At 45.6% G+C, this 26869-nt stretch overlaps 1 protein-coding gene across 3 annotated transcripts in view; it reads left to right on the plus strand.

The window, feature by feature from the left end:
• The first annotated feature begins 582 nt into the window (after positions 1-582).
• NSD2 (nuclear receptor binding SET domain protein 2) overlaps positions 583-26869 on the plus strand; it is an 89650-nt gene continuing 63363 nt past the window's right edge. For 2 of the 3 annotated variants that reach the window (XR_012882391.1, XM_075857014.1), the window contains exon 1: positions 5781-5993. The gene's annotated coding sequence lies outside the window, so the exon portion shown is untranslated. Of the gene's footprint in view, positions 649-5780; positions 5994-26869 lie in introns of those variants that run through there. The other variant, XM_075857005.1, reaches the window with a different exon arrangement.

Below are 26869 nucleotides of genomic sequence, written 5' to 3' on the forward strand. Positions count from 1 at the left end.
TGCAGGTCTGATCTTCGTGTATGACCTTATCGACTATGCAGGTCCGATCTTCGTGTATGACCTTATCGACTATGCAGGTCCGATCTTCGTGTATGACCTTATCGACTATGCAGGTCTGATCTTCGTGTATGACCTTATCGACTATGCAGGTCTGATCTTTCCATAGCGGACGCATATATCATTCACTTCCTATGAGGGTAATAGAAATCCACTGGGCCCTTTGACATGTTTTTTTCCGACTCGACCCAAGTCTTATCTAACTTTTATCTAATATATATGGACATATTTTTTATCTCTATATGAACAGGCATCAAAATCCAAATTATCATCTGTTCCTTTAAGGCTCAATTTTTTTAATGTATTTCTATTAACTAAAGTATTTCCTTTTTATATTAACACGCTAGATAGGATTACAGAAGAAAATCCCCATGAACAGAGGGAGTGAGGCAGGTCACTATGGAATCGCAGTTGTTTTCATCCGCCGCCCTCAGCAGTGACACCTTATAAACACGGAGGCCACACCCCTTCTAACATTCCCGCCAAAATGCCGCGACTGCAGACGAGTATTTCGCGGTCGGCGGCCCTTCAGACATTAATACGTGTGACCGCTGTGTTTTTATATCGTGATCCTGCGGGACACCGGAGCCGGTAAGGAGCGGAGAATATGATCGATATGTGCGGTCAGGAAGCGCCGGTCGCACGCAGCAGCCAATCATTATCGCAGTTCATGCTAGTGGGCGGAGCTTCCTCCACTTGCGTTGTGTGGTGACGTCAGATCGGGCTGGCTCCCCCTAGCTGTCAGTGGATGACATTGGCAATGACTGGTGAGGTCAGGTCGCCGCTGCTCCGGCTGCTGTGTGTACATTGAGTCAGTCATACATAGAAACACAGTGCCACCAAACAGGGACCCCACAATGTCACTCAGTGCCACCCGAAAATTGCGCAGGGCATTTGGAGGACATAGTCGGGCAGAAAACATGCATGACCCAGAAGAGTGGTGGAAAGACATATTAAAATCTACAGCTTTCAAGACCTCTGAAGAAATCACCCGATCGTCTCTGGTCGGCCCGGCATCAACTGCTCATTTCCCCTACAGGGGAGATGTAGTATTACATGATGGCCATTTAATTGAGTGGATGACCATTGACTGACCGAGACCACCAGAGCGAGGGCTGCTGCTCGTATTCCCTAATAGGATAAATCTAATCGGGTTGTCGACATGGTAGAACTGTCCGCTGCCTTTGCACGGGGATATTACACCATCAACATCCACATCAATGTCCACATGATAACTGTCCAGGATAGTGCACACATTGATATGAATGTGGTTATTTCATGAACACAACCCCTGTCCATATACTGCCCTATAAGGGAATATTGACTTAATAGAGGTGGGTCCCCGGCTTAAGACCACCCTCTAAGCCAGAACGGAGGGCCGCTGGGTAAGACCATCTCCCGTTCTGGTGGATTTATGCCGTCCATATTTTAGATGAACGGCCATTTAGCTGGAAGACCGCCGTGTAACACTACAATTTGCTTGTACTAGGAGTTAGGCCGCATTCAGACAGCTGTAATGGGGTCGCATTTTAGGCCGTTTGTTTTTTTTTGACGGAAGTAAAAGTGCAGTCTGCAGAACTTTTGTTTCCGTCCAAAAAAACAGAAACCTAGCGAATGGAGACAAACGGAAAGCAACTGAGACAAAAGAATTCGGGTATGTTCACACGTACACGTCCGTTACGGCTGAAATTACGGAGGTGTCTTCAAGGGAAAACAGCTCCTGATTTTCAGACTTTTTTTAGCAACTCACATTTTTCACTGCGTTTTTTATGGCTGTTTTTGGAGCTGTTTTTCTATAGTCAATGAAAAACGGCTCCAAAAACGTCCCAAGAAGTGATATGCACTTCTTATTCGTGGCCCGTTGGAAGAGAACGCGGTATTTCCCATTGAAATTAATGGGCAGATGTTTGGAGGCGTTCCGCTTCCGATTTTTTAGCCGTTTTTCGGACCGAAAATAAGCCGTGTGCACATACCCTTACCATTGAAATCAATGGTAATTCTAATGGAACCGTTGCTTTCCGTTTAATCTTTCGATCCTCTCTTCTTCTGATGGAAGAGAGGTAAACGTATATTAACGTGTGAAAGAAGCTTAAGGCCCTTGAGTTTTTTTGACGCGAAAACGTCGGAAAACGCGCCAAAAAACAGCCAAAAATGCCTCCCATTGATTTCAATGGGAGGCGGACTCGTTTTTTTTACCGTGAGCGGTATAAAACTCTTGCGGTAAAAAGAAGCGACATACCCTATCTTCGGACGTTTACGCCTCGGACCTCCCATTGACATCAATGGGAGGCAGAGAAAGCGTTTTTTGCTCGTGGCAGTAAATGGGCGCGAGCAAAAAAGGCAGCAAAACGGCGTGCAGGCAGATGAATTTTCTGCCTGCAAAAAACTCCATGTGAACTCAGCCTTAGGGCTCATTCAGACGAGCGTAAAACTCGTCCTTGTGCTGTGCGTGAAAATTACGTACAGCACACTGACCCATTGATTTCAATGGGGCCATTCACACATGCAGGAGTTTTCACACAGTGTGTGTTCGTTGTGTGAAACTCACTGCATGTCCTATATCGATGCGTTTTTATCGCAGCTACGTGCCACATGGATGCACATCCGTGTTCGGTGCGTGATTTGCGCAATAATTAGTTTGAAAGAAAAAAAAAGGTGTGCTTTGCGAGTGCGTGAAAAACATACCACTCGCAAAGCACACTGATGCATAACGCAGCACACACGGACCAGATATACGCGCGTGAATCTGATACGCTCGTGTGAATGAGGCCTAAGTGTCTGTGTTATGTCAGCAAGACCAGGATTCCTCCACGGTTCATTTAAGTTCAGTTCACTTAAACCGCTTGGGTCCGGATCTTGTGGCCATGTCAACACTAAAATGCGGCCTTTCTGTATATTTTTTATTTAAATTAACGCAAAATTCTATGCTGATTAATTTCATAATATACCTTAATAGGAGTCGGAGCAGCGTTTTTATGTTACAGAGCTCCTAATCCATTTCTGCTCTTCACACAGACGCATAATGAAATTCTGTCTGTCTACAGCAGCCACTAGGGGGGGCTCACTGAATACAGATTTATGCAGCTCCCATTAAAAGGGGTATTCCCAACTTAGGTATTTATGGCATATCCACAGGATATACCATAAATGTCTGAAAGCTTGCACCTATATCGAGAATGGGGATCACCCAACCTAGTGAGGCTACTGGCTGCAGATTCCAGGTGGGAACGAGTAAAAAGGGCCTCTCTCCATTCTGTTCAATGGGAGTTCTGTAAATAGCCGAGGGTGCGGCCCGCTATCCACTAGTAACCGTCTGCAATTGGCAATTTGCGGTCGCCGCACAAGGTATCACAGGGGCCAGGTGACCACCATTATTGATATAGGTGCCTGTCCCAGACCTGGGCCCTTCATCTATCAGACATTTATGGTATATCCTGTGGATATGTCATAAATGTCTAACTTGGGAATACCCCTTTAAACACAATATGGGGATTTTTAAAAATTATCTAACATGAAAACAGCCCATAGCAACCAATCAGTGTTCAGCTTTCATTCTTTAACCTACTCTAGGAAAATGAAAGCTGAGCTGTGATTGGTTTCTATGGGAAAAAGGAGAATTTTGATAAATCTGCCATAATGTATCAAAGATCAGCAACTACTGAGGTGTGAAGGGGACGTGACCCTGAGGGTATGTGCACACACACTAATTACGTCCGTAATTTACGGACGTATTTCGGCCGCAAGTACCGGACCGAACACACTGCAGGGAGCCGGGCTCCAAGCATCATACTTATGTATGATGCTAGGAGTCCCTGCCTCGCTGCAGGACAACTGTCCCGTACTGAAAACATGATTACAGTACGGGACAGTTGTCCGGCAGCGAGGCAGGGACTCCTAGCATCGTACATAAGTATGATGCTTGGAGCCCGGCTCCCTGCACTGTGTTCGGTCCGGTACTTGCGGCCGAAATACGTCCGTCAATTACGGACGTAATTAGTGTGTGTGCCCATACCCTGATACTAATGACCATCGAGAAACATACACAAACTCTACCCCAGGTCTGATCTGTTATACATTTGCTCCGTTTTTGTAGTGGCTTTGATTCTATCCATTACATTTTTCCTAAACGTCTGACTTAAAAACATTTGATTACCCCCCCCCCCCCAAAAAATAAAAAGTATATAGCCATATATTTGACAGGTCTTACTAAAACAACCCATTCCATATACCCTATTAGAACATATGGACACCATGAAAAGGGGTTTCCCCGCCTAGGACCCCTCTATGTTGAGTGGGGAGATGCTAACAAAGAGCAGCTGCCGCAGACCCTGCATTACATAGACAGCCATTCATATGATGTCCATGTGCCCAGTGGCGGTCTTTACCACCACGCAATTAAATGGGGCTCCTGACAGATCCACAACTTTCAACTATATCTGCACCCTCAGGATGCAGATTACCGTTGTAGGCAGTGGCGTCGCTTGCGCCGGGGTGTAAGCTCCAGGTCTATGGCACCCAGTGCCCTAGGCAACTGCCGCATTCTATCGCATCTTCGTCCGCAGATACAATTGAACGCTATGGCTGAGCAGGGAGCTATCAGCTCCCTGCTCCACCATTCACTAGGCTACAGGCCACGTTAGGCCGGCACCCTGAGACGCTGAAGAGGATCCCTGCATAGGCCGGCGCGATGACATCACTGTATAGCGCTGGCCTATGCAGGGGTCCCGTCTGCTTCTCATAGGCTGCAGGCCAGGCTGTGATACCGTGCAGGTCTGTTACTCGTGGGAATTGGGCTAGGGGAGTATTATTTTTATTTGTTTGGGGGCACTATTACTGAATGGGGGCGCTCTCTACTGGTATCTTTGATTAGGGCCTCCAGACATCACTTTGTTTGGGGCCCCAGAAATGCAAAATCCGTCCCTGCTCATGCTCTATTATGGACACCCGCTTTAAGGGCAGGTCCACACGGCACAAGGCCGATTTCAAGAGAAATGAAGGCGTTCTTGTTTTGGTGTCAATGGGAAAAAGATCGGCACCTATTGGGAGGGCATGGGTCTCCTGGGCACTGAACTTTCTGGCAAGGTGTGACGGCCTCCACTTTCAGGCAATGACTGGATGAAAAGCTCTGATCAGATCCAGCGGTCATGTTGCATTTTTTTGCAGCAACTACTACAAAATTACATCAAAATGCAGCGGGGTTTGCCACGATTTTTCAAAAACGATGGCGTTTTGGCAAGATTTAGACGGCTATGTCTGAATATACCCACATGTAACCTGGACCTCTCCATTGGTGTCTAGTAGCCCTCTCGCCTTGCAGAATGTGCAATGTCCAGGGCACCCCCGTTTTGCTAATAGTTGGGAGTCCCAGAGGCAGCTTAAATGTGTATGGTGGGAAAATCCATTTTACAGGGGGGGGGGGGGTGTTTCCCTTCTCTAAGGTGTTTGGGAAGATACCCGAGTCAATAACTGATTATAGGGTGCCATTACAAGAAATGTTCCAAAAAAGAATTGGAAAAACCGTGAGCGTAATAAAAAATATATTTTAAAATAAATATTTAAATTCGAATACAAAATAATAATGATAATAATTCCCCTCCCCTTCAGAAATAACGTAGTAAAAAATGACGTGAGGGAGACGCCTGCCGCCACCCCCCCTCCCCGGACGCGCCATCTCAATCACTACGTCACATTCCAAACGTTACGTTTGAAATCCCCGGTTGCGCCGCCGCTGCCTCACCGCCCCGTCAACCAATCAGAAGCCGGAGATTTTCCCGCGGGCAGCTGCGAAGAGAGAAGGCGTGTCGTAGATCTCTAGTGGGCGTATCCCGGTGGATGAGTGGGAGGAGTTTATCGTCGCCGTGTGTCCGTCTCTCTCCATTGATTGCCAGCCAGGAGCAGCTCTTACCTCAGCGAGCACATAAGGATGCCACAAACAGGTCACTTCTCGTTTCTTATCCCGCTCCTCCTCCCCTGTGTGTCTGTGTACCCGGCCACCGGGCCTCTCACCAGCCGCTTCATGTTCCACAATAAGGGGGGGGTGATGTGGGCGGTTGGGCCTGAAACTTGGCGGGATCGCCTTTCTGCGTCTATTCCCGATGTGGAATGAGGCCCTGCAAGAGATTCCCTTTCTATATAGTGTCTATATCTATAGGGGGTGTATCCTGCCCCATTATATGATGATAATCGACAGATTTATTATTTCATTATTATGGGTTCTTGTGTCCTATAGGCTGGGAGTAATCTCTAGCTGCATCAATGTATTATATACAGGAAGATGGTTTATATATATATATATATATTGCTGTAAATAGATATTTGTAGTCACACACTAATATATATATATATATATACCGGTGTATCGCCCGTCACGTTGTCCCATCTTTCATTGGTCTGACCTGAATGGTTGTGCGTGAGTTGGTAATGTTTTACAGTCTGCCGTTCAGGAGTCTGGGAGAGCTGGATGACAGTCCCTGTGGCTGTCTGTTGGGGGCAGTATACGCTTGTTCTCTGTGTAGGTGAGGTTGATGTATACGTGTAGTGTTATTGCGCTATGCACCGTGTTGTAGATTATGGGGGTGCATAGATTGCACTGGAGATAGATGGGCTCCGCTAACGTCAGTGTGATGTCATCACGCTGCATGGTGATGTCATATAGTGTGTTTATGCAAATAAAGTAGCCCAATATAATCGTATCACCCCGAATATACCGTGATTAATGGCTTCCGCTATGAGCCTGTGCGGCTTTGTAATCTGTCGCTTTCCCAGCGGCAGTTGGTATAAGGCTGGCGCCAATTACGTGGCCGCTGTTCTGTGTTTTTTCTATGGACAGAGGAGAGGAGCTGTTTCATCAGCGCTAAATGTAATAGGACAACGTCCTGGTTTATGGCTACGCGTGACATTGGCGGCGTCCTGGTTTATGGCTACGCGTGACATTGGTGGCGTCCTGGTTTATGGCTACGCGTGACATTGGTGGCGTCACAGTGTAGGGATCCAGGCTCCTAGCATCATAGTTTTGTACAACTCTATACTGTCCCGTACTCTCTTCAGTACGGGACAGTATTCCCGCGGGGAGGCAGGGACACCTAGCGTCGTACATATCTAGGATGCTAGGAGCCCCTGAACGGTGTTCAGTATGGGAAATGGGGACCGTATGTCACTGACCAAACATGGTCGTGTGAATGAGGCCTTATTCCATTCTTCACCTTCAGATTGCAGGTGGGGTTAATGATGTTTTTTTTTATATGATGGCGGTCCGTCACGTTCAACCTGTGACCTACCGTGTTGATCCAGAGAGGCAGAAACCCCTATGAGTTTGATGCTAATTTCCCCGTATTGGGGGGGGGGATTCCTCCCCCGCAAATATGACAATCCGATTATATCCCTGGATCAACGTCCCATCTCCAGAATCTACTACTTATAACCTGTCATATAATAATCTTTAGGAATGGTGTCCAGGCCGTTCTTGACCTTGAGCAATAAATGGCAACATCCTGTGGCAGAGACCTCCATAGTCTCACTGCTCTTACAGTAAAGATTCCTGTCTGATAATGGTGACACCTTTTCCCTATAGATATTTGGGATGCCCCCTGGTCATGGCTTTAGGCCCAGATGTAAAAAGATAATTAGAAAGATCTCTGCACTGTCCAGTTATATATTTGTACGTTGTAATTAGATCGCCCCTAAGCCGTCTTTTATTTCTAAACCGGATAGCCCCGCCAAGTTCTGAAATGAACAATGGCTACAACCTTCAAAACTGGCGTAAAGACGGAGCAGTTGCCCAATCAGGTTCTGCTTTTCATTTTTTAGAGGCCTTTTGGAAAATGGAAGCAGCAAGCTGATTGGTTTCCCTGAATAACTACTCATTTGCACTGGTTTTGATAAATCTCCCCCCAGTATGGTCCTTTGTGGTGATGTGGCTGGATGCAGAGCAGATAATCCTTTTGCATCCTCAGTCAATGGAAGGATTGTCCTCCTTTGTTCTGCTGGTCAGAGCTGAAGGCCTGAGACACAGGAGATGTCTGGACTTCTAGGAACCTAATGCACCTAGAACATTGCCAGCAACTAACTTTTTGAGGTTACTTTTTATTAAAATCCTTTTGCTAGATGAATATATATATAGGGCAGACTGGCTCTGTCATCGGTCTAGGTGGATCTACTGTGTCTGATCAGATGTAGTTATCCGTGAGACTACGGGCGGCCGTCACCATAAAATATTTCTTCTGCTCTTTGTGGAGGTAAATCTCTACATCCAGGGTGAGGGATCCAGCGAGGCATGTTTTTAAGGATTGCATGGAATGACTCCCATAGAGAGGAAGGATGCAGCTTCTTTCTTAAAGTGGGTTTCCCATAACAAAAATGTATGGTGACATTATTGGGTAAATGTCTGGTTGAAACGCTGATCGTGAGAACAGGGGTGCCCTTGTTACTCTCCATGTGAAATATGGCAACAAACTAATACTGTTAGGCCTAGTGCAGGGCCTGGTGTTCGCCTGTCATAGATAAATTCAGCTTTATCACCTGTGTCATGCTTTGCCCATCAGGCCCTGCACTAGGATGAGGCCTAGTGCCCGGAATTATGGCCCGCGATTGCACGGACGGCCGTGGGCTGCGTTTTTGTGCCGTGATTTTGGTGCAGTTTTTTTTATATAATTATAAGTAAAACAGGAATGGAGACAAACGGTTCCACGTCTGCCTTTGGCTAAAAAAAAAACGTAGCCAAATACTGCATCAAAACAGTGTGTGATCCTGGCCATAAAAATACTATTTACCACCAAGACTATGGCTGTAACTACAGCCGTAGCTGCCCATACACTTCAGGTAGCTGTCGTTCAGGCGAGAGCTATTCCTCCTGTCTACCCTGTATACATGCACACTCGGCTCGTCTAACGCAGAGTGGATAATAAACCTCTGCCAGAGGCTCATCTCCCGTGGGAACTGAGCAAGTGTGCGCTTTTTCTTTTCCCCTGACGTTTGCAATCGGGACTCCCCCATACACATCAGATTGGCTGGTCCTGCCAAAATAAAAGCCTTTAAAGGGATTGTCCAGTTTGGGGGCTGTTTGTCTTTCTTTTTTTTTTTTTTTAATACACTGATGATCTGACCACAGGATAGGTCATCCGTTTATGATCAGTGGGGTCAGACACCCGGACCCCACACTAATCAGCTGTTCTGGCTGCCAGAAGTTACGCAGGGGTCGGTGCCGGAAGCAGATGGCTCTGGTCACTCTATAGCGGGTGTGCTGGGTTACTGGAGCTCTGCCTCTATTCACCTGACTAGGAGCAGTACTACAGCACGGCCGGTATGCAGTGGTCGGCGCCTTCTGCTTCCTGCACTGACCCCTGCATAACATCTGGTAGCCAGAACAGCTGATTGACCCCCCACTGATCATGTACTGGTGACCTATCCTCTAGATGGGTCAAGAGTATAAAAAAAACAACAATCCCCTTTAAAGAGGCTCTGTCACCAGATTTTGCAACCCCTATCTGCTATTGCAGCAGATAGGCGCTGCAATGTAGATTACAGTAACGTTTTTATTTTTAAAAAACGAGCATTTTTGGCCAAGTTATGACCATTTTTGTAGTTATGCAAATGAGGCTTGCAAAAGTCCAAGTGGGTGTGTTTAAAAGTAAAAGTCCAAGTGGGCGTGTATTATGTGCGTACATCGGGGCGTGTTTAATACTTTCACTAGCTGGGCGCTCTGATGAGAAGTAACATCCTCTTCTCTTCAGAACGCCCAGCTTGTGACAGTGCAGATCTGTGACGTCACTCACAGGTCCTGCATCGTGACGGCCACATCGGCACCAGAGGCTACAGTTGATTCTGCAGCAGCATCAGCGTTTGCAGGTAAGTCGATCTTACCTGCAAACGCTGATGCTGCTGCAGAATCAGCTGTAGCCTCTGGTGCCGATGTGGCCGTCACGATGCAGGACCTGTGAGTGACGTCACAGATCTGCACTGCCAGAAGCTGGGCGTTCTGAAGAGAAGTGGATGATACTTCTCTTCAGAGCGCCCAGCTAGTAAAAGTAGTAAAAACGCCCCGATGTACGCACATAATACACGCCCACTTGGACTTTTACTTTTAAACACACCCACTTGGACTTTTGCAAGCCTCATTTGCATAACTACAAAAATGGTCATAACTTGGCCAAAAATGCTCGTTTTTTAAAAATAAAAACGTTACTGTAATCTACATTGCAGCGCCTATCTGCTGCAATAGCAGATAGGGGTTGCAAAATCTGGTGACAGAGCCTCTTTAAGGCTATGTTTTTCATGTGGAGTTGGGTGAGAAGCTGTGGCAAAAATTCGAAACTGACCCTTGGATCTTTGCTATAGTTTTGCACAAAGATTATCGTTTAATGGTGCTAATCTGCCTGTGGTCACCCGATGTGTTTTTTGCGTCTAAATACGGCGTGGAGTTAAAAGTGACACGTCACTACTACTGCGATTCCGACGCTGGATATTCTGTCCTGTCTTTACGACCGGGTGGTTTCCCATTGAAGGCTTTTTACAAGCGTTTTTCACACTGATTCTGACACGGAAGATGTGTCGGACTCTGTGTGAAAATTCCGCTGTGTGAACAGGGCCTCGTAGGGACTACTCGGGTGTAGAAACTTGTAATCATGTCAGGCTACACTATGTGGGTTCTTTTTTTTTTTTTGTGCACAGGATCCGATATTTGACACTATCCATCCTGCTGTCTACATTACTACAGTTCACTTTACTGTCAACAAGGTGGAGGCCCCTGTCTGACTTTGTTTTGTGGCCCTGTGAATGATCGCTTCGCTCCAGGCTGTTCTGTTACTGAATATGCGTTGCCCAAACGGAGCTCTTTTGTTGCTGAACGCTGCAATGCCAATAATAATGGAGAGCAGCCGGGAGTCGGCAACTAAATTGTGGTGGTGGTGTTTTTTTTTTTTTTTTTTACGATATGTGTAAAAACACATATTGTAAAATGTGTGTCTATAGTTTTATATAATATCCATTATCAAAATTATTTTATGAACCGAAGGCGTTTACAGCCATTCCCTCTAATATCTGTCATCACAATTCATTAGGAGCGGCTCTGCTGATAGATGGATTTTAGGCAATTGCTGTCAGTGCAATTCCCTCATGCGATAGGTCGACTTAGGGTATGTTCACACGACCTATTTTCAGACGTAAACGAGGCGTATTATGCCTCGTTTTACGTCTGAAAATACGGCTCCAATACGTCGGCAAACATCTGCCCATTCATTCGAATGGGTTTGCCGACGTACTGTGCAGACAACCTGTCATTTACGCGTCGTCGTTTGACAGCTGTCAAACGACGACGCGTAAAAATACAGCCTCGTCAAAAGAAGTGCAGGACACTTCTTTGGACGTTTTTGGAGCTGTTTTCTCATAGACTCCAATGAAAACAGCTCCAAAAACGGACGTAAAAAACGCCGCGAAAAACGCAGCGAAAAATGCGAGTTGGTAAAAAAACGTCTGAAAAGCAGGGTCTGTTTTCCCTTGAAAACAGCTCTGGATTTTCAGATGTTTTGGTTGACTACGTGTGAACATACCCTTACCGTCGGACTTTGGTTTGTGCATCGTGCACTTTTTAGATGGCAGGCATTGTCTGATAGTGGAAGGTAATCTCCATGCTACGTGATAAATGATCTGATCTGTTAGCGTATGTTCACACGCCCTATTTACAGACGTAATTCAGGCGTTTTATGCCTGGAATTACGGCCGAATAAACGGCTCCAAACCGTCTGCAAACATCTGCCCATTGAGTTCAATGGGTCTTACGGTGTTCTGTGCAGACGGACTTTTTTTTTTACGCGCCGCTGTCAAAAGACGCCGCATATAAAGACGTGCATGTCACTTCTTGGGATGTAATTGGAGCCGATTTTCATTGACTCCATTGAAAAACACCTCCAATTATGTCCCTAATGGACGCCGCAAAAAACACCTGCACTTGCAAAAACGTCTGAAATTCAGGAGCGTAATTTGTCAAGACGTGTGAACATACCCTTCTAGCACCAGGTGTAAGACGTGTGAACATACCCTTCTAGCACCAGGTGTAAGACGTGTCAGCAGCAGCAGCGTCACAGCTTGTTGTATCTCCATGTGCGGGTGTTCTGACTTGCATGCGTCTGTCTTGTGCTCAGCGGTCACTCGTTCAGTGTTTGCCGACGTGCAGCCGGTATATTCTGTTTGTCATGTAGGTGGTGGTGTCTGTAGTGAACGCCATATTACAGCTCTGCAGTCTCTGTGCAAATGATATTTGGATAATAACTTGTAGCTGTAAAGGAATGCTAATATAAAGCGCTAGCGGTATGTAATCTCGCTGAACCAGAGTCTGTTTTCCTCCACGAGTCTTTTTTACTAATTCTATGCAGAGAATACAGCGTAGAGCTGCAGACATTCGCCATAGTATTTAATAAAAGTCTGATGATATTACTGGCGGCTGCAATTGAGAATCGACACAGATGATTGCATGAGAATTTTTTAATATAACTGGATATCTTGGTCATATCAAGTGCTTTTGTGTTTTTTTTTTTTTTTTTTTTAAGCAGGACTGTCCTATTTAGCGTGCACGTCAGTGATGTTTCAATTGCTTTTTACATAGAACGAAGCAAAAAAAATAAAAAAAACTCCTGCAGACCCCCCCCCCCCTTTCTTTTCAACAATGCATTGAGAAAGTTACAAGACGAGAAGTGCACAGGAGCAGCTGCCTAACCAGAGGCATGGGAAAGTTGAGCTGCTATTAGTCATGCATGGTCCAGGGCTGAACCAGGCGTATAACATGGCTGCCTGCTCCACGTGTTTTACTCTCCAGTGTGATCAGGGTTCTGGGGGCTTCACAGTAACGTCTGGGGGGGGGTCCCATTCTAAAAGGGTTTAGTGATGCAGATTACGTGTGTGCTGCGTGATCTACTTGTTGGAGGGAAATCAGGAGCCCGGCCTAATCCGATTTCCTGTGACTCAGTAGTAGTCATTCGTTTATGATCAGTTTTTCCTCTTCTCAAATTCCTTTAAACTAAGATTTGATAAATGTTGATCTAAAGTTTGACCTCATGGGCAGGAGGAGGGGGATTAGTCTTTGTCCATATTGAGGATGTATGTATTTAGAGAATGTACTTATTGTTTTATTCCTGGAAGCACAATTTTTTTCATTGGGATACATTTCTCCCTGGAGATTTTATAGCTTTGAGGCTTCGTTCACATCTGCGTTGGGGTCCCGTTCTGACGTTCCGTCGGAGCTTTCCGTCAGAACGGGAACCCGAACAGACACAAACGGAAACCAGAGGTTTCCGTTTCCATCACCATTGATTTCAATGGTGACGGATCCGGTGCCAATGTTTCCGTTTTTCTCTGTTGTGCATCGGATCCGTCGTTTCGCCGGACCAGTAGCGAAGTTGACTGCGCTATTGCTTCCGGCACAACGACTGGTCTGGTGCACAACAGACAAACGGAAACCATGGGCACCAGATCCGTCACCATTGAAATCAATGGTGATGGAAACGGAAACCTCTGGTTTCCGTTTGTCTCTGTTCAGGGTTCCGTTCTGACGGAAAGCTCTGACCGAACGGGACCCCAACGCAGATGTGAACGAAGCCTAATCCACACGTTGCAGAATTTGATGCGTTAAAACTGCAGGTAAAAATAAGGCACTTTATATTGAATGATGTCGTTTTGTTTTTCTCGACGTGCATGTGGCCTTAGGGTATGTTCACACGGCCTATTTACGGACGTAATTCGGGCGTTTTTGCCCCGAATTACGTCCGAAAATAGCGCCTCAATAGCGCTGACAAACATCTGCCCATTGAAAGCAATGGGCAGACGTTTGTCTGTTCACACGAGGCGTATATTTACGCGCCGCTGTCAAATGACGGCGCGTAAATAGACGCCCGCGTCAAAGAAGTGACCTGTCACTTCTTTGGCTGTAATTGGAGCCGTTATTCATTGACTCCAATGAATAGGAGCGCCAATTACGGCCGTAATTGACGCGGCGTTCAAGCGCCTGCACATGCCGGTACGGCTGAAATTACGGGGATGTTTTCAGGCTGAAACATCCCCGTAATTTCAGCCGTAACTGATGCCCTCGTGTGAACATACCCTAAGGCTGGATTCACACATCACGTGTTGGGTGCAGATTTTTGAGCCAAAGCCAGAAGTGGTGTAAAGCGAAATGGGAAATATAAAGGGAGAACTTTTCCTTCCTCCTGGATCCACTTCTGACTGCTCGAAAATCTGCAACAAATATGTGTTGTGTACATATAGCCTTACAGGAAACCTGTCATCACCAGGGCCACTAAGTGCTAATGAGATAGTGTAGTAAAAGAGCTCCTTACCCCATAATGCCTTAGGACTCATGCACATTGACATATTACGGCTTCGTACAAGTTCCAAGTTGTATAAAGCCGATAGTAGTTTGCGGAGTCCAAACTGTACCTCCGTATGCCTAAAATTGAATGCGAGTGTCGTTCCCAATCCGATTCCGTATCACGGAGGTACTTTCCCGCTGCTGGAATTCCCCTACAGTGCCTCAACGGGTGACCTGAAGTATTACGCTGCACCCATTGAAATCAATGCTTCTAGGTTAAAATATCCCAGTAATATGGTGCTGTTCCATAGGGCAGCACAGGTAGTGTTACTCACTGTAGTATGAAGCTTTGGATACTCCAGGCTCCATGCGCTCGGCTCTGTTCTTGGAAAACGGGATATGTTGGAGCATTGGGAAAGTATCTCTTATTACCTCTGCTCTTATTAGCAAGGTCATTTTCAGTCCCCTAATTTGCAGTTTCTAACATATTAAGATTTGTAAGGTGGCATGACTTTTCCATGTTCATCAATTCTGAAATCGCGCCATAGCTTTATGTACAGTACTTGCCGTCATAGTAAAGGCAGCTCTTCTGGGTTCTGCTGATCTTTTAGGTTTTTTTGTAGTGAGCACTAGCATCTAGTTTAGGGCTGCACTTGCAACATCAAGACTTAAAGGGGTATTCCGGGTTGTTAAAATGTTTTGCAAAAATACAATCCGTACTCTCTTACTCTTTCCCCCGGCGATCCAGCCCTGGTGTTATTGCAGTCCTCCAGGTGTTTGTTTACATGCAGGCAGCATATGACCGCTGCAGCCAATCAGAGGGCTCAGTGGTGACCTGTCATATTCCTGTCATCATGGTGCCCATCACTGAGCATTTATGCCAGATATACAACGCGTAAAAAGCACATTGTATTGTGTCTCCTGTGTTGGGTTTGTATTTCAAGATTTTTCTCCACTAATTACAGAAACATTCCAGCAGTGAGACCTGAAGTCCTCAGTCTTCCTCTCCTTAGCAGCCGGGATCTAAAGTGCTCGCAGCACCTATAAATACATGTTATCAGCACTTTGATTTATTGTGAGTGACAATGCTGCATACCTGCACTACAGGAGATGCGACTCTGCCACCTGCAGTACGGGAGATGCGACTCTGCCACCTGCACTACAGGAGATGCGGCTCTGCCACCTGCAGTACGGGAGATGCGACTCTGCCACCTGCAGTACGGGAGATGCGGCTCGGTCCCCTGCAGTACGGGAGATGCGGCTCGGTCCCCTGCAGTACGGGAGATGCGGCTCGGTCCCCTGCAGTACGGGAGATGCGGCTCGGTCCCCTGCAGTACGGGAGATGCGGCTCGGTCCCCTGCAGTACGGGAGATGCGGCTCGGTCCCCTGCAGTACGGGAGATGCGGCTCGGTCCCCTGCAGTACGGGAGATGCGGCTCGGTCCCCTGCAGTACGGGAGATGCGGCTCGGTCCCCTGCAGTACGGGAGATGCGGCTCGGTCCCCTGCAGTACGGGAGATGCGGCTCGGTCCCCTGCAGTACGGGAGATGCGGCTCGGTCCCCTGCAGTACGGGAGATGCGGCTCGGTCCCCTGCAGTACGGGAGATGCGGCTTGGCCCCCTGCAGTCCTTGTGGTTTGTCGTTAAGCAGCGGCCCAGACACGTTGTGACTACTGCTTAGCAAGATGTAATAATTGTGGGTTTTTGGGAGACTTCCTAGTCTATCTTCACATTTTGGTAACTCCTGTTTGTACCTCTTTACTTTAAAGGTCTGTACGTGCTGGGGATGAAAGCAGAAAAATTCTACCAGACATCTGCGCAATACTCGCCTTGTAAAGGCCTGTTACACAGGCAGATAGAACAAGTGGTTGTACGAACGCTTGTTAAAGGGCAGAAAATCTGCCCGTATAAAACCACCGTAGGTCGTCGCTCGCATGTTTTAGCGATCTCTAGTTGCAGTGCTGTTTTATTACATAGTGTCCAATTTTTATGTTTAATACATTTTTGCCATATGCTATAGACATATACTGTAGAACTTGGCAGTCTATAGGTAGACTATGATGAAGCGTTGTCACTTCGTCTGCCGCCAGTTCTGCTTATTATACTGAATGTCCATCAATGTGCCCGAATGAAAAATAAACAAGTGGAGCCGGCAGGAAAGTGGCATGATGCTTTCTCACACATTTTTTTTTACAATAAACATTAAAATAAGTCCATACATAAACTATACATATTCGATATAGTCGTGACTGTAATAACACATTTCTAGCGTCATTCGTGTTTACGCTGTTATATATTTAAAAAAGTGCTTTCTTTCACTTATTAATGTAAAGCACGAGATATTATGCATTTTATACGTCCCTTTTTTTTTATTATTGTTGGCAAAGTATCGTTTTGGTATCGAGTATCGCAATGCTACACAAAGTATCGGTATCGAAGTCCAAATTCTGGTATCGTGACGTCCCTAATAGCTAGGCTATGCCACCAGTGTATAGTGGTGAGTGACCCCTTTAATACAGTTGCGAACCATCTGCTCCTATACTTTATACTTAGATTTGTTCTCCCTGCTTGACAACCTGGTCAGTGTTATTTTGCATCTATGGATTATATTAAATGTATTATATTGATGCATCATTGAATACGTGTGTTGAATACCTCTTTGCTTTGTCGCTAATGAGTGAAGTATTTGGGAGCAGATCACTATTTCATTGTTTTGGCTTCATACCTTATGTGGACTTGTCGCTAGATTGTAAGATTTGGACAAGCACTTTGGTAGAAGGGTCCCCAACCTGATCAGAGTGTCCCGCTTCTACAATTCCCAGCAATAATCTGTGGAGGAATCGGGCAGAAAGTATTTAGTTTCCCTACAGTGCCTCCACAGGTGACATGAAGAATTACACAGTGTGTGTATAAATCAATGCTGTGCTGTTTCCTGCAGTGTTCTGTAAGGTCCGTTATCTACACCACTGCTCATTCATTTCGATATACCACACAAATCATGGATTTTTGTGAAATAAATAAGTTAGTCTGGTGAATATAGATTTACTGTATTCAGGCAAATAAACATATTTTGTAGCCTAGAACATTGTTTACAAATTAATTGAGCCTTGTAATCCTTACATTTTTTTTCTCTCATCAAAGTAGCAGCGATCACAGCAATGCAAACGCGGGGCCTTCTGTCGGTCAACTTGTCTAGAGCTCCGATTGCAGCGCAGTTCTCCTGTAGATCCTCCCAAAGGTGATTTTGGCTCGTAACTTGCACATCTCAAACACACCAGTCTAGATGATCCCAAAGGATCAATTAGATTGCAATCAGGCCGAACCATGTTCTTCAGCGCCTGTTGTCGTTCTTTTGACTGAATATACGTTGTGTAATGACCAGAGGTGTGTTATTTCGGTCGCTATCTTGCTGTTGTGTGAAACCACAACCAATAAGATGGGGGCAAGAATTGATGGCACGGCGCTCCGGGATGTTATGGTGGCACTTGAAGTCCATGACTCCTTAGATAAGCAGTGAGTCACCAGACCAATCCCAAAACGTCCCCAGACCATAATGTAACCTCCTTCATGCTGGACTGTGGGCTAAATACACGCAGGAAGCATGCGCTCGCCTGTCGCATGACGAACAAACTTTCACCTCTTGTAACCAAACACCTCAAACTTCAATTTGTCTGTGAAAAGATCCTTCTTCCGCTGACCAGTGGTCCTGCTCCTGTGCTTTTTAGCCCACACCAGCCTCTTTTTATTAATAGACCTAAGCAACTGTGTTCAAGCTGCAACACACCCATTCAAGCCACTGGCTACAAGGCAGCGTCGAGTCATGACAAACACTTTTCTTCTGCGTTTCCATCATAACAGCTTCGGATCTGAGGAGCTGTTTTGAATCTGTCCCGTTTGGAACGCACTCCGATAAACTTGTCCTCCTGTTTTGTGGTCACTTGAGGTTCTCCAGGTCACGGTCGATCACGTACACTCTTGTTTTCGACGTGTCTCTTTGGAGTACAATGAACACCACCGAGAGAAACCTTCTCCAGCCGAGCAATTTCCCACAGACTATGGCAGTTCGCTTTTCGATTGTTAACTCCTTCCTGGGAGCCATTTAGGAGACCACTGTAAAAATGTTCACATGTGTACACGGTATCACGATACAAGACGAAAACCGGAGAAACCTGGGTAAGGCCGGATTCACACGAGCGTGTGCGTTTTGCGCGCATTGCAGTTCCGTGTGTGATCAGTGAATGGTGCGTGGCTGCGTGATTTTCACGCATATGCCATCCTTATGACACGCGGTTTTGCTGTTTCTTTATCTACTGTTACGCAAATCACAGAAGTGCTTCCGTTTGCCTTTGCACGATTTTCGCGCACCCATTGACTTCAATGGGTGCGTGATGCGCGAAAAACGGCCAAGTATAGGACATGTCGTGAGTTTTACGCAGCGGACATACGCTGCATGAAAATCATGGACTGTCTGAACGGCTCCATTGACTAACATCGATCCGTGCGACGCGCGTTAATTTCGCGCGCGTATCATGGACGTTAAATACGCTCGTGTAAATGAGGCCTAAGAGAAACTCGGCTTATTCTACTTTTGAAAAATTAAAGCTGCGCTGTGATTGGTTGATGTGCACAACAAAGACCGTTTTCTCGAACACAGGTTTCCTAGCCCCGTTTCTTCAAAAACTACAGTTTTAAAGGATATTTCTTTAAAGAGGCTCTGTCCCCACATTATAAGTGTCCTATCTCCTATATAAGGAGATCGGTGCTGTAATGTAGGTGACAGTAATGCTTTTTATGCAAAAAAATTATCTATTTTCACCACATTATTAGCGATTTTAGCTTTATGATAATGAGTTTCTCAGTGGACAACTGGGCGTGTTTTACTATTGACCAAGTGGGCGTTGTACAGGAGTGTATGACGCTGACCAATCAGTGACCAATCAGCGTCATATACTTCTAATTGTTCCAGCCCAGCATGATCCACAGCACAGTGTGTGTGCAGTGAAAGAAGCTGGGCTGGAACAATGAGAAGTGTCTGAGGCTGATTGGTCACTGATTGGTCAGCGTCATACACTCCTGTACAACGCCCAGTTGGTAAAAAGTAAAACACGCCCAGTTGTCTATTAAGAAAGTCATTAGCATAAATCTAAACTAGCTCATAACTTGCTCCAAAATGATAGTTTTTAAAAAAAAACAAACACTGTCACCTACATTACAGCGCCGATCACATTATGTAGGAGATAGGACACTTATAATCTGGTGACAGAGACTCTTTAATCCAAATGGGCAGATAGCCATTTTCTCGCTATAAGAAGCCTTGCCAGAAATAACAAACTCAGGGTTAATTTCTTTTCATGCGTAGAAATAAGACATTTCTGACATATCGCCTAAGGCCTCATGCACACGGCCATGCCCGTAATCACAGCCCGCGATTTGTGGGCGCTGACGGCCGTGGGATGCATTTTCAGGACGTGCTCCCATACAAAGTATGGGAGCACGGGCCGTAAAATGGAAAAGATAGAACATGTTCTATCTTTTGCGGTACAGGTCTATGGCACGGATACCTATCCAAAGCGATACAGAAAGGTGTCCGTGACCAATAGAACCGAACAGGTCCGTAATTGCGGACCTTATTACGGAGATTTTTTTTACGGTCGTGTGCATGGGGCCCAAGAGAAAAACAAAAGGGTCAAGTGGCACTGCCATATTTAATTTTGACCTGTATAGATGCCAAAATCATTGTCCAATAGACCTCCATTCTGGAACGTGCCCAGGTCATATGCATGAAGTCCTCATTCAAAGCGCCACATCTCATTTGACGCACCATGAGGAGAGGACATGTCAATGGATTGTAATATATTCTGCCGTCTAACAGAACCCCCTAAATCGTGTTCTCAGTGTATTCTAGATTTAAAGCTAAATTTGGAAGTGACACAAGAATTAATTTAGATGAAGATCATGTACTATATTCCACAATAGAAGTGGAAACCGTTCTACCTTGTTCCCAAGCGTCAAAAAGACATAAATCTGTTCGGGCCTGTTCACATCTGTGTTTGAGGCTCCGTTAGGTGTTGCAGATCCGGACTAAAATGCCAGAAAGGATGGCACAGCATGCTTGGCTGTTGTTTCCAGTAAACCCATGGACGCCTCGATGGAACCGATCAGTCAATGGGTTTCGTCATCCGTTTGTGGTGTTCGTCGTGCAACGGAACCGCCGCTTCCGGTATTTTGTTTGTTCTGCTCCTCTAATGGAACAGAATGGAAACTCCAACGCAGGTGTGAACCTGCCCTTAGCTAAGAAAGTCGGCTGACACCCCCTGAAAAGAAGCATCACACCTCCCTTAAATAACTGAGACACAAAGATCAATCCCCTCTTTTTCCCAGAATTCAGAAATCGCCCTTTTCTGTGTATTCAAACGATTATAATTATTCCATACAGGAGAAATGGAGAGAAAATGAACCTAATATGCTGGTTGTTCCATATTACGCTGTGTAGTCTAACCATTATTGTTGAGGATCGACTCTGCTATTCTGGCATTATTACTTGTGTGCATTTCGGCATCACTATTAGCCTGTGTTCACACCTGAGCTCGGCTTTCCGTTGTTGTACTCCGTCAGAGGAGCAGAACAACGGAAATGCCGGAAGCGCCGCTTGTATTGCATGATGGACACCTCCGGCAGCCGACAGAATACTATTGACTTTAATGGTTTCTGTCGGGATGTCCGTGGTTTTGCCGGAGACAATAGGGAAGCATACTATCTGGTATTTTCGGCCAGATCTTTGACAGATTGCAGCATGCCGCACTATTTTTTTTTTTTTGCGGTAAAACCACAGACACCATGATGGAACTCCAATAAGGACCATTACAGATAATGGGTTCCCTCTGGCACCAATGGTGTCATCCAACGAAATCGGCGCTTCCAGAACAATAGAAGCGGCAACACAGGTGTAAACTGGGCCTAACAAGCTATCTATGCTGCCCTTTCTGACATGTTGATTTCAGCGTGTGGTTATTTATTAGTAGTGATCAGTCATTTCTGAGTATTTAGTACTTGCGGTGCGCGGCCAGTGCAGCAAACTTCCGAGTCCAAGTGTATTTATGTATGTGGGTCCGGCTCTCTAACCTCCGGTGATCAGTTGTGGTTGCCGGTGGGAAGCTGCATCTGGCCATATATTCCCAAATGAATAACCAACCATTAATAGATAGCTCTACATGAGCGGCTCTGGCTTATAGGGGAGGGTCCTGAGCGGTGGACCCCCGTCTATGACGTACATAACCTAATAGGACTTATGAACATGGGTGGCCTTTGTGTGACAACCCCTTTTAAATGGCCGGCTTTACAGGCATTTGACCTACACTGGTACGTTGTAACAATCTGTCGGTACAGGAAAGAGATTTGTACTGCTGATGTACTTAGACTGGATACAATTGTAGCAAACTTGGCTGTGAACAGGACTAGGCATGTCCGCCTCTAGATGCAGAACAGGAATGTTCCCATTCATTGGCAGCCAGCAGAGATCTTAAAACTGATGGATTAAAACACGTAGTATATTAGAAAGTTGCAGAGCTTTTTATTTTGCAATAATTCTGCTTCATTTACAACCTAGCACTTATAATAATCAGTAAACCGATAAATATGATGCAAAGGGCGAATGCGCCAAATAAAAGGCAAAAATATAACCAGAAATTAAGCACAAAAAGGATAATAAATCTGTCACAATTTTTGCAACACAAAGTGCAGGATCACATAGAAGGATTTGTGTTTCCTTGGGTGAGTGCGGCCTGTGGTGATAGTGAGGGGATGTGACTCATGTGATTTTGTTTTTCACTCTCGTGACATTGTGCTGGTTACAAAATGTGCAGAGATCTTCTCTTTACTGGTTACCTTGTATTCCTGTGTTTTGTGATGATTGGAGTAGTAGAGCGTGTCTACAACTATCTGAACACATTGCTTAGGCCCCATGCACATGACCGTAATTACGGACCCATTCATTTCTATGGCCGACTGACCCCTTACTGTATATTTACGGGAAGGTGTCGGTGTCGTAGAAACCTTCCGTAAAATAGTACATGTCCTATTATCTTATTTTACGGACCGTGCTCTCATACTTTATAATGGGAGCAGGGCCCGTAAATGCAGACGACAGACGGCCGGACCTGTAGCTCCGGACCGTGATTACAGGCACGGTCGTGTGCATGGGGCCTAACTTAGGACTTTATCAGGCAGATGATGAATTCAGGGCTACAAGAGATGCCGGCAGTGTGTCGTCATAGTTCTTACCTGTTGAAGTTACAGGCCGAACCTTAGCAGCTCCTGAACTCCTATGTCCTCATGACAACACTTCCTGCCTGGTTGTTTTCCTTTGATTTGCACTGCTTGGTTCCTGATACTAAGATGTTAGGGTGCTACCCACTATTGGGGCTCATGCACACAGGTATTCTGTGTACATAGACCCAAATGGCCGTTCACCCTTTTATGGACCCAAAGGAATTCTGTGTGTTAGGCGACAATCACACGACCGTTGGTTTAGTCCGTGTGCTATCCGTTTTTCTTTTATAGCACACACGTGTCCATGTGGGGGCCATGGGAACAGGCCGCAGAACTCCAAGCAGGTCCTGTTCCTGTCCGTGTTTGACTCGGTCTCACCCGTTCAAGTCTGTGGCGATGTGAAAACCACGGACAGCACACGCTGTCTGTGTTTTGTGGATGAGTTGCTAGATGAGCAGAGGAATCAGACCGCTCAACAAAGCAAAAATGCAAGCGAAAATAGCACTAGAGATCATGTGACCTTCTCAGGGGGGTTGGGTCAAACTATTGACATGATTGCTTCCGTATTTTTCGAATCCGTGAATACCGATGACGCATGGATTTCTGGGCCCGTCTTGTACCTCTGTGCGTCTCTTAGAGCTAACCTGGTGTTAGGGTATGTTCACACGATGAGAGGCATTTACGTGTGAAAAGAGAGACTGTTTGCAGCTGCCTCGTTTCACACGTAAATGATCCTCCTCGTAATTTACGAGACGCTCTGAGACGCTCGTAAATCTTGAGCTGTGCTTCATTGAGTTCAATGAAGAACAGCTCAAATTACGTGGCAAAGAAGTGCCCTGCACCTTGCCGAGGCAGTCCATTTACGCGTCGTTGTTTGACAGCTGTCAAACGACGACGCGTAAATTACAGGTCGTCTGCACAGTACGTCGGCAAACCCATTCAAATGAATGGGCAGATGTTTGCCGACGTATTGTAGCCCTATTTTCAGGCGTAAAACGAGGCATAATACGCCTCGTTTCCGTCTGAAAATAGGTCGTGTGAACCCAGCCTTAGATGAGAGGGCTTTCCTGCTGATCCCTCTGCGTGTCCTGTGACGCTGTATTGTGATATTTTCGGATGATAAATGTATTTGCTTGTCAGGATAATGTAGTGTCGTCACACACCGCACAGCTACTTTGTATGCCCGGGATGCCGTCCAGTGACTCACTGCTAGCAATGTTCTTCTGCTGTGGAAACATTTGTAAACTATCTCCGGGTTTACATCTAGTCTTTATTAATAGCTCACAAAATATTTTGCGCTTAATAATTCACAGCCGGAAACTGATCCAATCCCTTCTGTCAGTATCTGGTCCACTCCGGAGATCCTGTATATTCCTTTATACTCTGTATTGGCGGCTTTATGTGCAGTACAGAAGATCGCACACTTTGCTTTGGTCTTCTGCGTATGCAAATTTTCATTTGGTTATTTGTCTTTTTTTTAAATTAGCATTCAGCAAACTTATTAGTTTGCATTGCAGTATCACAGGGCTATAAATCCTAATTGTGCGGCTGCTTCTGCTCTGATTAGTTTTCCCTGTAGTCCTTAAGAGGCTCTGTCACCACATTATAAGTGGCCTATCTTGTACATGATGTGATCGGCGCTATAATGTAGATTACAACAGTGTTTTTTATTTAGAAAAAACAATCATTTTTGACGGAGTTATTCTTAATGAACAAATGGGCATGTTTTACTTTTTGGCCAAGTGGGCGTTGTACAGACCAATCAGCGTCATACACTTCTCTCCATTCATTTATACAGCACATAGCGATATAGCTATATCGCTATGTGCAGCCACATACACAAACGCTAACGTTACTGCAGTCTCCTGACAATGAATATACATGACCTCCAGCCAGGACGTGATGTCTATTCATTATCCTACACTTCGCTAATAAAATCCCGACACTACAGCACAGCAAGCGTAATCTCGTTTGAAATGACAGGTTACATCGTAATCTCGTGAGATTACGCTTGCCTTGCTGTAAATATCACAGAGACGCTACAGTAGTGTCAGGATTCTGAATAGACATCACGTGCTGGCTGGAGGTAATGTATATTCATAGTCAGGACACTTCAGTAACGTTATAGTGTGTTTATGTGGCTGCACATAGCGATATAGCTATATCGCTATGTGCATAGTAAATGAATGGGGAGAAGTGTATGACGCTGATTGGTCAGCGTCATACACTTCTCTGTACAACGCCCACTTGGTCTAAAGTAAAACACGCCCAGTTCATTAAGAAACTCATTAGCATAAAGCTAAAATAGGTCATAACTCCGTCAAAAATGATCGTTTGTCTAAATAAAAAACACTTCTGTAATCTACATTACAGCGCCGATCACATCATGTACAAAATAGGCCACTTATAATGTGGTGACAGAGAAGCTGCACCTTTAAGGCCTTATTCACAAGAACGTGTCCGTGTTATCCATTTTGGTTTTTTTCCAGGCACACATAGACTTTAATGGGCGAGTTTAATCTGCATAGCCCCAGTAAGTACCCCTGAGGACGCTACTCGTGTAGCGAAACATGTCGAGGGGGGGGGGGGGGTTCTGAATAACTTTTAAATTTACATGCTTTTGCTGCTAGCTCCTGCAAACTACACTGTTGATCAGGCTCGGCGTTCTGCAGCCGCCGGCCATCTTTAACACTGTGTACCACATACTACATAGGCATTGTCCTATGGCACTGTTCTTGCAGCAGCATGTTTAACTTTAACATACATGTGGTTCGTCTGTTCGCTTTAATAGCATAGTAAAATTATTAACGGTGAGTTGGGAAATAAGGTTGTTTGCCGGTGGCAATTTTGTATATATGATGTTCTAGTGCCCGCCAACTACTAGGGTATTTTTCCGTTTTTGTGTAATCTGCAAAAACGGACCAGAATAAGGTTGTGAGGTTCTGGCGACGGGCACACGATCCAAGAAAAAAATGGATGCATGAATAGCTCCATTGAATTGCATGGGCCCGTTTACTGTTTGACAAGCAATAGGTTTGTGTGAATAATGCTTTAGAGCCTCCTTTATAAGGCGAAGTTCACACAGGGCAGATACGCTGCGTAAAAGCACACCGCGTATCCGCCATGGTCCCCGCAGGGAATCGCGTCCGGAAAACCGGACAGAATTGTGCTGCAGGTTTTCGGGTGGAAAAGAGCTCTTAAAAATAAAAAAAAGGTTCATACTTACCCGTAGCCATGACGACGCGTTCCTCTGACATCCTGCAGCCTGGCCCCCTGGGATGACGTTTCATCCCATGTGCCTGCTGCAGCCTGTAATTGGCTGCAGCAGTCACATGTGATGAAGCGTCCTCCCTAGAGGTCGGGCTGGACCAGAAGCTTTTTTTTTTTTTCTGATTTGTGACTCTTGCGGGAAAATCGCAGCTCTTCGACCGCAAAAATAGCAACATTTGTTGCGGGTTTTAAATCCCTATTGAATCCAGCGGGGAAAGCCCACTGAACCCACGATTCCGCATCATAAATTGACATGCTGCGGATTAAAAAACCGAACCGCAGGTCAATTTATTACAGGTTTTTTTGGCTGTTTTTTTTACGCAGCGTGTGGATGGGGTTTGTACAAATCTCTTCCACTTTGCTGCTACTGTATTACGCTGCAAATTCTCTGCAATGAAATCCGTTGCGGAAAATCCGCTGTATTTATGCAAAGTTTGAACACGGTCTTATAGGGAAATAAATTCCCTTATATAATGTTGTAATGGCGACTGCTCGTTTTTAGCTGCAGGTGCGTTCAGATCATAACATGCACGATTGCTGCGAAGGTACTTGTATAACGCATCCGCGGCTAAAGAAAGCAATTCATATAATATAATAACTGCTATTTTCTGATGTAATATTTAAAGGTGGAGTCGCTCTTTTTTTAAAAGGAATGTGTTGCCAAATAAAAAAAAAATTTTTTTGGTCGGGAGTTATGGAAACAGCATAACTCGCTGAGCTACGCTGCTTCCGTAACTCCCATAGAACTGAATAGTAGTTACGGAAACCGCGTAGTTCGCATGCTACGATGCTTCCGTAACTGCCATTCACCACTATGGGAGTTACGGAAACAGCGTAGCTCAGCGAGTTACGCTGTTTCCATAACTCCCGACCATGTAATCCGTAAGTGGCCAGGGAGGCAGCGTGAGCACAAAAACCTAGAACAGGGTTTTGGGGGCCCCGTTGTAGAGAGATGTGCGAGTCCCAGAGGTGGGACCCGCACCT

This window comes from Rhinoderma darwinii, chromosome 1 (assembly GCF_050947455.1).
Source record: "Rhinoderma darwinii isolate aRhiDar2 chromosome 1, aRhiDar2.hap1, whole genome shotgun sequence".
Taxonomy (NCBI): domain Eukaryota; kingdom Metazoa; phylum Chordata; class Amphibia; order Anura; family Rhinodermatidae; genus Rhinoderma; species Rhinoderma darwinii.